The 10901-nt window shown below is 48.2% G+C and overlaps 1 protein-coding gene across 1 annotated transcript in view; it reads right to left on the bottom strand.

Annotated features, from left to right (window-relative positions):
* MEGF6 (multiple EGF like domains 6) overlaps window positions 1-10901 on the bottom strand; it is a 76747-nt gene that overhangs the window by 36807 nt on the left and 29039 nt on the right. The gene's annotated exons all lie outside the window — the stretch shown is intronic.

Here is a 10901-nt window from a genome sequence, read left to right as displayed (position 1 = left end):
GAGCAGGGACGGAGCGGGACAGAACGGGGCTGGAACGGGACGGGGCAGGGATGGAGCAGGGACGGAACGGGACGGAGCAGGGATGGAGGGGGGACGGAGCAGGGACAGAACGCGGGCACAGCGCGGCCGCAGCGGGACGGAGCAGAGGGATGCGCGGGGCGGTGCGGGGTAGCTCAGCCCTGGGGGCGGTCCCGCTCCGCCCCCCGCAGGTACCGCCGGGCCCGGGAGCGCCCCGGACCCCCCCGGCACGGCGGAACCGCCCCGGGCTGGGCGGGAGCTCCCCCGGGCGCTGCAGCACAGACCGGGCTGCACGGCCCCGGAGCTGCCCACGCCCGGAGCAACCCGACCCTCCCGACCAGAGGGACCCACGGCGGCATCGCTCGGCTCGGGTAATCCTCCACCCTGCCTTAAACCCGAGGATTTGCCCCAAAGCAGGCTGAGGAGGGATGGAAGGCGGGCAGGGGTGATCAGGGGCTCCGGGGTTACACCAAACACGGAGTGTTTCTCTGTGGAAGTGCCTCGTTACCGTCACACCTCCCCCAAAACAACACCAGCTGCTGAAACAGCACCCAACACTAAATCTGGGCTGGTCTGTTCTTAAAATAACGACAAAAAGTAAACCTTAATCACCAAATTTAAGCTGAAATGAGGAACAGCCACTGCAAATGCTCCAAAGAAAACCATAATGCTCATTCCCGTTTCCTGCAAGATGGAGAATTTTATTTTACCTTTTTCATTAAATAAGAAGTAGGAATAGCTTATTGGATTTTCCAGAGGCAAGCTCAAAAGCCTCATTTAACTTTCTGGAATGTTTTGAAACAATGTGCTCACAGGGCTGAGCTGGGGGGAGCAGGCCCTGCTACTTTGAGACGTTTTCACAGTATTATTTGGCCATAGTAAAATTCCAAATTAAAACTTGTGGTTTAGGCTGCAATGAATAGCATTCCACAAAGAAATTTTGAAACAAGCTGAATCCAGGAAGAAAATAGGGATTTCATGCTATTGCTGCAGCAATTTCCAAAGGAAGGTGGACTCCAGTCACGAGCACCCTTTGCTGATTTTTCCAAGAGCAGCTTCCTAATATTTCAGGGACCACTTCAGCTCTTGTTAATGTTTACATAAGGCAACAGCCCACATGCTTCTCATTAATATTTTGATTTTAAGAAAAATAACAGACAAATTTTTGGGTCAGTTACTCTGTGGGGAAAAAAGGTGACTTCTGAAGGATGCTGTGAATGTTTGGAAATGGTCTGGAGAAGTCCAGCCTGATGTGTTGCACATGCACACCTTGCTCAAGCTGCCTGGTGGGTCCACCAGAGTCCCCAGGGAGATGCTCAGCACTGAGGGAGAAAAGAGATGGGCAGAGGAGGGACAGGAGAAGGGGAAACATTAGAGGGGTAGCTGAGAGCCACCAGAAATTCCATCTGCACTGCCCATGACCCACAGTGAAGCCCCTGCCCTCTTGTGCTGCCTTCCAAGAGCCCTCACTGTGCACAGACACGGAGCCACCCTGCCAGGAGCCGCTTCAAACCTCTTAAATACTTCAACCATTCCAAAATACCCCGTGGCAAGACGTGGATTGTCCTTGCCAGCCCAGACCAGGTCCTGGGAACGCTGCCTCCAACCCGAGGCACTGCCACGGGGAGCACTGACACCGCTCCCGTGAACGTCTCCGGAGGTGCTGACAAGCAGAAATGACTGTTGCCACAGAGCTGTGAAAAGTGGGCCAGGCCGGCTCCTTCTGCTCAGAAATGTTACCAAGACTTGTCTAGCTTAAATTATCCTTGCCTGGAATGCAGATGGGCCACAGTGAGCAGCTCTTCAAGGGACTCCCTGACTCTTCAGGCAGCCACCAAAGGGACCTTTCCCGCTGGCTTTGCGACCTGGGAATTCCTCCTGCAGCTCCCAACAAAGAGTGTTCGCTCCTCAGCCCACAAAACAAGTGTGACTTCTGTGACAAACCTGCTCAATCCCATTTCCTTGGGCTGTGACAAAGACCTCAGCACAGTGAGAGGCTCAGACTCCTCCAGACAGTCAGAGATACAGCACAGGCAGCAAAAGCACATCAGGCTTGAACACAAACTGAGCCCTGCTTATGTAATAAGTTGTGCTTGGTCAGGTTGGAGCCAGCTCCAGCTTCCTCATCACCTAATTTACTTCAGCTGATTAAGTACCAAGAGTTGTTTGGAGTATGGCAACACATGAGGATCAGCAGCAGGTCATTACTGCTGCCAGGAGAGCCCCAGCTTCCTTTAACAGGGACTGAAATGGGCTGAACCCCTGATCCTCACAGAATTTCACTCAGATTCAGTCTTAAAATTCTTGTAAGGACCCAAACAAATCAGAGCTGGTGATGTGGTGATTCCCAGCTCAACTGCATCATAAGCCCTGGCATTAATTCATCCCTGCACAGACACAGTCAACCTGCTCAGGTAAACTGGAGTGTTGGAACCTTCATCTTAACCCAAGCCAAACCCTGAATCATGTTTCTTCTGACATTGAAAAGAAAAAAAAGGACTCCAGATTAATGGCCAGATGGAGACCTGGAAAGCAGAAACATGCAGGAGATGGAACATGGAATTGGTGAGGAAAGGAAGAAGCTGAAGGGTGAGGTTCGTGATTTGGAGCTAGCATGTCCTGGGCTGCGTGCTCAAATATATTCCAGACAGGTTTTTGAATTTCTCTATGTGTAATATTAGCTGGGAACTAAACTGAGACCCTCCTATACTCAATCAGGTTTATTATGCACAATCCAGCTAAAATGTGAATTTTCATTTACTTTTGGAGCTAATGCCCTAGTCCTATGAAGGCCATGAAAAGTATAAATATACTTCTCTATGTCAAGTGGTGCTTAGAGGGATAAAATAAACAAGAGCTTGTGAGAATTGTGGTTTAGGGGTTGGTTTCTGATGTTTTCTAAGAGCTCTCCACTGCGCCGCTCCAACACGCCTGCTGCTGGGGCACGGCCCAGGGCACATCAACACCTGAGCTCCCCTAGAACCTGCCTCAAAAACCATTGTAACACAGCAAACCTGTTTGTTTCCTGTGAAAAACCCAACACATGACGTCCCCAGATCGCTCTGCAGACAGTTTTTCCTGGAGATCAGATTAGAAATACGGACCATGCTGTGGCTCCTCCTGGCACTGATTCCAGGAGCAACAGGGCATCCCTTTGGATGGATCCACAAGGGGAGCCAAGCCCCAGGCCTGTCCTCTCCTCCCCCAGCTGTTTTTCTTCCGTCATCATTGCTCACCTGGAAAACAGCAGCAGGAAAAAAGGTATGAAGTGCTTTGTTTGGGGAAAAGACCAAATATTTAAGAGTTTCTCCCAAACTTGTTTCATTTGTGATTCTTCTGAGAGTGTTCCTCTCTGCGGGGTGAACCAGCACTTCATCAGCTGTGTACTATTGGTATTCATAAGAGAATTATCAGCACATAAACTGCCTCTCTCTGCCACTCTGGATCACTAACTCCAAGCTGGTAAATAAAGATGGGAGCTGGTGCCAGCACTCAGGGAGGTTCTCAGACCAAACCCTGATGGCACAGCACTGACCAGTTCCTCTCGTGGTGGCTTGAGCAAAGCAGCCCAGCACTGGATAAATCCCTGCTAACTGTGATGCCTCTGGCTCAGAAGGGAAAACAGACTGGGAAGGCAAAGGCTGCTGCTGCCAGGCTGTTCCAGGGCAGGAATCACTGCAGAACAAGGTGCCAGGTGAGGGATGAGCAGCAATGCACACCCACGTGGACATGGACCCCAGCCCTGTGGCTCACAAGGTGTCACATGTGGCCATCCCACCTCTCCTGACAAGCCTGCTGAGCTCCCACAGCCAAACACAGAGTTTTTTGCCTTTCTTTGCAGGGCTCAGATTCACCCTTCCTTTGAGGACCCAGACTTCAGCCAAGAGAGCACAACCCTGGCACGAAAGGAACTCCTGGGTTTGCCCTGTGGTCCTGCAATGGTTCCCCACCCACTGCCTGCTGCTGCTGGGAGTGAATCAACACAATTTAGGCAATTCTGGGCAGGAAAAGTGGCACTGAGCTACAACATCCTTCTTCTGACCAAAGGCTGGGAAACTCCTGAGTGGCCGAGATGAAATTTTTCCCTTCAAAACCTCTATTAAATTAGCAGCACACTCTGGTCCCTGCTATTTTCCTGCCTCTCCACACAAAGCTGATGCTATTGCAGAGTAGTTTGTTTAGCAGACACTTCAGAGAGAACTCTGAAAGTCCCAGCTTGATGTCACTCTGAGCCAGGAATCAAATCCCAAGGATGAAGCCTTTTAACTGCTGACCTCCTGAACTCACAGCTCCTCTTCTTGGGCCACCCTCAGGAGAGGTGCGAGCTCCAAACCCTCCCAGCCAACACTGGGCTCCAAATGTCTGACCCTGTGGTTTGGAGCTCAGGCAGCTTTATTCAGGCTCCATCAGGACTCTGACCAACACAAGCTGAATATTTTTGCAAATTGTAAACATTAATCAGTGCCTTAAACTCTCCCCGTCTGCACAAACACAAATCCAACCCCATCCACTCCTGAAAGCATGTGAGAGCATGTGGGGAGTCTGGAAAGAGCTTCTTATCTGATGTAAAAATAGACATTAATGTAAAAAGTGGTGAGGACAGCAGGGTCCCCTCAGCTGACACAGTAGTGGGGTTGTTTGAGAAGTGCAGCCACGGGGGAATAACTCAACACCCGCTTTGGGGTGAAAAGATTTACACTCGAGCAAAGCAGGAGTGAGACAGCCCACTGCAAACTCTTCTCTCACTTAATTTAGGTCTTAATCTTCCCTAAGTGTCCTGTTTTGGCATGATGAGACCTGCAGACAGGGCAAATCCACACAGGATGGATGAGGGGCTCCAGGAGGACGATAGCACTCAGGGCACCCTCTGCCCCCAGACACGGAGTCAGAGGCAACGAGGGAGAGACAGGGAGCAAAAAGCTACAAATTATTCCAAGAATATGTGCAAAGGGATTCACACTGTCCTCCCTAAAAGTGTAAGAAATAAAGGAAAAAAAAAAAAAAAGGGAAAAGAAAAAAAAAATTAAAGGATTGCTTGTTTCTACCAAAATCCTGAACCTCTTAATCATCAGAGAAGCTAATCCTCATCAGGGGAATTCTGGGGAAACTGGAAATATTTTCGCTTGGCTAAGATAAGGGCAGAGCTGTTTATTTCACACATCTCTACAGTGGTACAGAGCCAGGAAATACTTTTCAGTTATTTTCAACAAAACAAGACAAATGTACCAAATTGGCAAGAAAGTGACATTTTTCTGTGGAATTCTTTAATGTCCAAACCGATATCCACAGAAACAGCTCTTTCCCTGTTCGTCAGCAATCTTTGTTAATTATTTAAATACTTTTGGCCTTCTGCTAAGCAAACCAGTGCTGAAAATATGCAAGAACTCTGCCACAAAGCCATGACCATCTAAAGCAACCCCCAGTGTGCCCTGGGTGGGTGTTTCAATGTCTCTCCAGGGAATCTGGGGGTTTGGGGCTCTGCTCTGAAGGAGCCTGGGGAAGGTGCTTTCCCTGACCTGCCCAGGAATCCCAGAGCTGTGACACCATCCAAAAACTGTCATCTTGTTCTTGGCTCTGATGAGCAAAGAGCTTTTTGCATTTCTCTGCCTCTGAGCCGGACCAGCAGCGCTCTCAGAGATGGGAGTGCTGGGGAGATCCCACCGGAGCACAGCAGGGCACATTCCAGCTGTGGCAATTCCACCTGCAGCACAGCTGGCACTGGGCTCACACAGCCCCACTGAGCATTTCCCTTTACAGACAAACACTGGGGCTTCTCTTCCACTCCATTTCAGGAGCAGGGTTAAGGCAGAACAGGGAACAGTGGCACAGACCAGGAAGGAGAAATCTCATCTCTTTTGGAGCAATAAAATACAAGGCATGGCCACGATCCCCAGCCTTGCTCACCATGACCCTGCCTGTGTTTGAGATGCTGCACAAAACCAAACCAAACTGCTTTTGCTGCAGCACTTTTCCCCATTTTGAGCTTTCAGTGCCAATAAGAAAAAGCAACATTAATAGGTACAGAACATCCCCCCTTCTTCCTTGCCCAAACACTCCAGATGTCACCCAAAAGATTCCTGGAGGAATGGATAAGAACACACCTCTTATCCCAATTCTCTGGCTCACAGTCTAGCAACCCTCTTGTTCATGAAAATGAGAAAACTTCCCTGCATTATAGACCTGTTTTAGAAGTTTTACTTTCTTGTCTTAGAGCTGTTATCCTTTTCCACTAAAATTACTTCAATAAACACACACAAGTACCCTGGATAGCATTAATCCACAGAAATCTAAGCTAAAAGGTTGAAAACCATAAAATAGACACTTTGTATGCATTTTCTACTAATTTTTGTAACTCAAGTGGAGAATGAGATGTTACCCCACTGAAACCAGAGATCTCCCTACCCCTGAGCAGGGTGTGGGCCAGACCTTGAAGGCACAGAGAGCACTTTTCTCAAATTACCTTTTATTAGAGGAGTGACTAATCACCAGGTGAGAAGGGAGGAATCACCACCCCCCTGTTACCGGATCCCTCCCTCCCCTCCTCAGCGACTCCCACGGATTCCACTGGGGAGCTGAAGGAGCTAAAACCATCTCCCCTGAAGCATCCTCCCTCCTCCCCAAAATCCCCCTGGAAGTCATGAACCAGCACTCGAGGTGTTGTCCACTCCTGCATCACTGCTAGACCACTCCATTATTTTCGGATACGGATCCAAATCACCTCAAGATCAGGAAATTCCAAGTTTCAGCTGGACGTGTGGAATACAAGGGGAGGTTTCAAAAAGATTTATCAGTTGCTGGCAAATTTTTGACATTTGGCACTGAACAAGGCACTTCAAAAATGTATCTGTGCTTAAGAAGTTGGGGTTTTTTTGCTCTGTAAAGCAGCATTTCCTTCTTACAAGAGAGCAGAAAAATGGAGACAAATAGGGTTTGAAGGCACTTGGGCTGGGTGGAAGAAGAATGGGCTGCAGCTGTGCCAGGAACGAGCTTTAGCCACACCATGCTCCGGGTTTCCTTCTGCTACTGCAGATAAATCCTGGTTTTTCCCTTGCTCACCCAGAGCCAGCCCCATTCCCATCACTCCCAGGTCTCTGCTGCCTCCAGGACCAGCTGCAGAGGGAATCCTGTGGCAATCCATGGGCTGGGAATGGTGGCAGAGACTCGGATGGTGACAGGAAGGGCCTTGCAGGGCCATCCCTGGAAGTGACACTTTTATTCACATAAATCAGGTCCCAGATCAGCCCTGCCATAACAGCAGTGAAAGGTGTCTGTGGGCAGTGCACAAACCTGTCAAGTCATGAAGAATTATATGTATTTCCAGCCAAGAACAGAGCTGGAGAAGGACAGCAATCAAAACAAGGCTGATGTGATCAAAGAGCCCCAGCGTTTAATTCCCTCAGCCTCTTCTAATTCGGTCCTGTCTGGGCTCGGAGCGCCCTGGCTGCTCAGAAACACCAGACCGTGCAAGTTTTGTTTTACTTTTCAGAAATCCTGAGACCTGCTAGAGCTTAACGAAATCCCCAAGGGTTTATATTTGCTTAATCCCCTCTCCACAGCGACCTGCCGGGCGTTGGGAGCCGGCAGCTCATTCCAAGGGCTCCAGAGGGCAGGGAGCTGGAGGAGAGCTGGCCAGCACTCTGGGCAGTTTGTACTCTGCAGGCCTTAAAAGTATGGATTCCATAAATCCATAAATTCTAATTACATTTTCGTGCAGAGAAAGTGCCTAAATGTAGGGTCTGTTTGAGGGGAGGTATGGATCCAGATGAAGCCCAGCATACCTGAAGTATTATTACTATTATTATTATTATTATTGTTATTATTACTATTACATTTAACTGCAGCTTTCATATAAAATTCCCTTTAATCTTTCAAACAGACCCAGTCTCAGCAGGTTCCCTGTAAGCCCTGAGTTTCTCCAGCAGATACAGCCAGAGCCAGAATGATCCTTGCCTCCGCATTTTGTCAAAATAAGCTTTGTGGTTGGGCTCTGCAAACACTCCTGCAGCTCCCTAGAGCTTGTATTTATCAAAGCATTAAGGAACTTCCTTCCTCCATGACCGAAACAGACGATCCATAAATAAAACGAGGAGTGTTCCTCATCCCCCAGCTCACCACAGGTTCAGCATCACCGCTGGCTGAGGGTGAGGGTTTTCCTGGCATGGTTTTAGGGCTGTTTGGCCACCCTGAATTCCATGAGCTTTGGACAAACTCTGCAGCTCAAATCCAACCTGAGGGGCTGACCCTGGCCTGGCCTGGACATGGCACAGATGACTCAGGTGCAGCTGCTGTGTCCAGATCACTCCTACCCTTCACATCACCCAGAAATGTAACTTTCCAGGTGATTTTTCAAAACAAAACAACCAGTATTCAAGAATGCTACCAAACCACCTCAATCCTCAGCAGAGAGGGGTTGGTTTTTCTTGTGCTCACGTGTTTATCTTGGTGAGACACCAAAGGACTCGTGTAGCAACTGGAGCAGGCACAGAGCAATGTTCACTCTTCTTGGAGACTCCCACAGACCCTTGAAACCAAAGGGGTCACCTCAAATCACCCCACAGGCTCCACCAATACTTGATTTCCAAGGTCACACACAGTGGATGTCAAGGATCTCCTGGGAAGCTTCTTAGTTTTATTCAAAGTGCCATGGAAATACAAATAAATTCAATATAAAACTTCCTCCATTATTTTTGTCAAAACTGTTTCAAATAATCTGCTCATGAAATACCTACATTTGCTTTTTCATTTTCAAGGAAGAGTTAGGAAAGAGAACATTGCTCTGAACTTTCACCCATATAGCATATTTTTTTCCGGATAATCTGTGCTCATTTAAAAATGAAAAATTCTTCTTTGGAAGAATCCCATCCTGCTCCTCCAGCCTCACACCTGTGCAAGATTTGTTTCAAATATATTCTGAGTACAAATCCCTCCCAAGGAAGGGACTGACAGCATCATTCCCTCCCTGGGTCTGTCCCGTGGTCCATGCACCACCATCCTCCTGCAGGAGCATCTGCACCAACATCCTGCTCCTGTGAGCAGACAGGCCCGGTTTCGGAGGTTTTACAGGTAAAGCTGGCTTAATCTGGGGGGTTCAGAGCCTCAGGGCCCCGGCTGGAGGTGGTACCCACCCTGCAGAGACCTGGCTGCTCCGCCCCGGCATTCACCAGCTCCCCCTGCTCAAATAAATAAAAAGGGTTTGAAATAAACTCCTGCTGGCCCTAGGTATTCCTGCTCTTTATGAGAATTCCCTAGTCGTTTAAAGGAAAACAGAATCCAGGCACATCTGGTGTTTTATTTATGGAGGTTACACACTCCCACATGAAAGCAGCCGTCCACTTTTAACCTGATAACAAACCCCCACTCCCCCTCTGCCTTCGGGCTAAGACCATTAATATTCATGGCCCATTGTCAGGTGATTTTACAGCTCCGGTAAAATAGGCCTGAAGGAAGCTGAAATGCCAGAGGCCCCGGTTTGGAAACATCTGGTTTTCCCTCGAACGAGTTCCCAGTTTTCCCAGCAAGTGGCAGCGATGTCCCGGCCGCGGAGCACACACCGCAGCGCAGGGAAAAGGAATGGCTGGGCATTGTCCTGGAGAGAGCTCCAGAGCTCACAAAGCACCTCCACCGCCCACATGCTCACGATTCCCTGGGAAAGAGGATCAGGGACCGATTCCCTGGGAAAGGAGGACCGGGATCCAAATTCTGATGCCAGTGTGCCAGCCTCGGCCCCATCCCAGCAGGTTCCTCACCTTGGACAGAGCAAGCAGACTGGATTAATTCCCAATATTCACGGAAAGCCACCTTGCTGCTGGGATTCTTCCTTTAGCAATCCTATGAAGGCAGATTTGTAGTGAAATATTCTTTATAAATATAAGGGATATATCCCAGGATCTTCTGGGAGTCCAAAACCAAGTGTTCATTCCCAGGATTATTGTCCCAAAAAGGTCAGGGCTCCTGAGCTGCCAGCACACACCTGAAGCCAGCAAAGGCTGGAGGCTGCCTTTCCAGACCAATTTCTTAAAAAGGATGGTCCTGAAGGGAATAAAACATGTGAAAATTGGTTTTTCAAACACAATCTGCACTTAGATCTTCAGTGTTGCATACATACAACTCTTATCTATAGGTAGATATGTATATATAGATATATATAGATATATATAGATATATATAGATACAGATATAGATATAGATATATAGGTAACTCTTATCTTCAATATTTGGGTTTTTTAAAATTTCAATAATCTTTAAAACAGCTTTTTTTCTCTGGTAGTTTGGATGGTTGGTTGGTTTTGGGGGTGTGGGAGGTTGTTTGTTTGTTTGAGGTTTTGTGGGGTTTTGTTTATTTGTTTTTGTTGGCTTTTTTGGTTGGTTGGTTGGTTGGTTGGTTGGCTGGTTAGTTGGTTGTTGGTTTTTTGTTGGGTTTTTTGTATGGAAGTAACTTTTCATAAGACAAAAAAGTAAACAAAAGTTTCTGCATTTTTCTTGACAGAAAAAAAAAAACAAACCAAAACCTTGAGTTTATACAGACTAAAATGGTTAAAACCGGGGCAAAAGGGTTTTTCTCTCATTGCAAAGGGATAAATAACCCTGCAGCTCTTGGACGGGAGCACTGCAAAGAGAGCAGCTCCAGAGCCCAGCGGAGATGCTCTACCCCCTCCCTCTGGCCGAGAGGACACCTCACAGACTCCGGCTGCACCAGGCTCTCAGAGAGAAGATTTGGGGAATTATTCCCTAGAAATGAGGCTGCTGTAGAACATCTTCCTGAACCCAGCTGTGCTGGGAGAAAGGCTGTGACATCCTGGGGATTTGACCCCTTAAAACTCATCAGTATTCCCTTAGGAACAAGCCCTCCTGATAACCTAAAGGAAATCAGATAATTCGCTTTC

This window comes from Parus major, chromosome 21, assembly GCF_001522545.3.
Source record: "Parus major isolate Abel chromosome 21, Parus_major1.1, whole genome shotgun sequence".
Lineage (NCBI taxonomy): Eukaryota > Metazoa > Chordata > Aves > Passeriformes > Paridae > Parus > Parus major.
Note: the sequence above shows the minus strand (reverse complement) of the source record. Positions and strands in the feature narration are given on the sequence as shown.